Source organism: Penaeus chinensis, chromosome 10 (genome assembly GCF_019202785.1).
Source record: "Penaeus chinensis breed Huanghai No. 1 chromosome 10, ASM1920278v2, whole genome shotgun sequence".
Classification (NCBI taxonomy): Eukaryota; Metazoa; Arthropoda; class Malacostraca; order Decapoda; family Penaeidae; genus Penaeus; species Penaeus chinensis.
In genome coordinates, this window is record NC_061828.1 from 5,896,815 (window position 1) to 5,899,314 (window position 2,500).

General features: G+C 43.0%; 2 protein-coding genes across 5 annotated transcripts in view; one reads left to right on the forward strand and one right to left on the reverse strand.

Moving 5' to 3' along the window:
- Positions 1 to 2,500, forward strand: part of LOC125029429 (NADP-dependent malic enzyme-like) — a 62,547-nt gene that overhangs the window by 41,060 nt on the left and 18,987 nt on the right. The window lies entirely within an intron of this gene.
- The window catches only part of LOC125029431, a 32,410-nt gene that overhangs the window by 22,769 nt on the left and 7,141 nt on the right, over positions 1 to 2,500 (reverse strand). The gene's annotated exons all lie outside the window — the stretch shown is intronic.

Below are 2,500 nucleotides of genomic sequence, written 5' to 3' on the forward strand. Positions count from 1 at the left end.
CCCCCGCCGCTCCCCCAAAAAAAGAGAGAAAGAAAGAATGGAAGAAAAGAAGCGATAATGATATTATGTGAATGGTGACGGTGACTGTTGCCAATTTTATCTTTTTTTTAAAAATGGCGGATCATGTCCCCGAGAACTAGCAATTTACGCGGTGAGTCATTGTTTTTTTGTTGATGTTTTTCTTTGTGGTCTATAATAGGAAGTTCGTATGGCGTTTTTTATACGATTTTTTAAAGTTATTTTCTTTCGGTGTATCATGTGTGTTTTGATGTGCCTTTAAGGTACAACTTTGTTCGTGTGAGAGTATATACAATTGTAATAAGAAATATGACATCATGCAGAAGATTAGAATATTTATAGAACGTCATATTGCTTAGTCATTCTCAGAATTACTTGTATCCGAAGAAGAAGAAGAAGAAGAAGAAGAAGAAAGAAAAAAAAAAGAACTATTCTCCCTCCTCTTCGCATCCTATTGATGTTGGATTCCAGTCGAAATGTTCCGGCGAGAGAAAAATACCCGACTTTCACCTTGAATCTGCCGACGTCACGTTCTTAGTAATCCTGCAGGTAACCAGAACTCGGCGAGAATCACGTGAGGCATGGAAGCTGGCCGAAGAGTTGGCAGAGAAAATCTCCTTCACACGAGCAAAGAGGACGTTTGTTTGTTTGTTTGTTTGAGTGGGGTTGTACAGTATGAAGGAGTCGTTTACTCGATGTAGTGATTTGCATGGCACGGCTGTGTCCACTTCAGATCTCTTTTATGAATGACACGTGTATCTCTTCTCTTATCATAATGTAGCAAGGACGCGACCGCGACCGTGATCGTGCGCGGTTCGGACTATCAGCAATATCGGCGATAAAAGAAAACAGTAATATCTATCAAAGGGCGTTGGTGAAATCTCTTAATGGCGTGTACCGAGATAGGAATGTCACCTGTCAGTTCTAGATGGTGTGTTATGTAGCGTTTCCCTCGTCTTGGCCCTATGGATGGAGGGAAGCTGATAACACTAAACTTGGCGGGATGAACTTTCTCATTACGCAGAAGGCGACCGAAAACAACGCGACGACAAATTATTAATCTGGATGGATTTACTGTTGGGAGTTTTTTTGGATAAAAACTTCGCCGACTTCGATTATCGTTTGACTGGTTGAATCCGGTTAGATTTAATGGTCCGTTCTGCTTCCATACCGATTCTTTTACGGTATGACGAAATGTGGTTTTGTGTAACTGATATTAACGAAACTTTTTAAAGGACGTGGCTTTCCCAAACGTTAATGTATGTCCTTGGCGACCCTTTACTCTTGCAAGTTATGTTTCAGGCGTTACGTAACCCCAGTGATATATAATCGATAAATGTATGTAGCTTCATGAAATGGCCACTCAGGATGATACATAACTTTTACAGTATAACAACGTGGATCCATGGCATTATGATATCCGACGTGGCCAGGGACCATCTAGCCCATGCTTGAGTGCTTGCCAAAGGAAATGACGTAAGAGATGTCTCGCCGCCGCGCGGGGGACTCCCGCTGCCCTTTGTAGGAGTTCCGCGTGTGGCGGCCGCGCTGGCCGGTGCGGGAATAGTCCTGCTCGGTCGGCGCAGGTGCTTTTAGCCTCAGACCCCGTGCACGCAAATGTATTTAAGTGCGTACAGATATTGCGCTAACTGAGCACACACGCGAGCACGCATACACTACACATAATGGCGCGCACGTACGCTCGCACGCACGCACGCACGCACGCTCGCACATACACACGCACACGCACACCTGTGTGTAAATATATATATATTTATATTTATATATTTATATATATAACATAACTGAACAGTCAGTATCTGGCTATTAACAAAAGTTGTCAACTAAAAGAGATTAGATATAATGATTGTAGGTTTGATAAAGGTTTGATAAATACATTTACATTAATACACAGACTATTATGAAACTACGAACAAGTTCAGTATTAGGCACAGCAGTTTTATTAGTGCACCCGGAGATTGCAGACTCGTGAACTGTGAAAGTACAGTGACAGGCATTAAATGATGGGGCACATTCACATGAACAGCGAAGGTGCGGTCTCAGGTACAGCTCCAGGTACTTGGGATGCAGATTAAGGAAATTGAAATTGAAAGGAAACTGCATCGAAAGCTATTCCGAAACTCAGTGTTGGATAATTTTAAGAACAGATTGATTGCACAAGAACTTTTCGGTAATTGTTCTCGATGCAGGACCAACCATACTATGACTCCATAGCTTTCTAATGGAAGGTCGTGACTCAGGCCAGGCCCCATGAATGGCTGCAGTTGGTAATGAATGGGGTGTGGTAACCAGCCGCGCCAACCGTTAAACCATACCCTAAATTTACTGTGGCTCGCCAAGAGAGGGCTCCCTCCTGCCCTCTCTTCCTACCCCAGCATGCATCCTTGGGGAGGGAAAAGAGTAAAGTAAAATTAAAAAGGATTGGGCTTCACTTGAATGGTTTCGTAACGTGCATAATAAC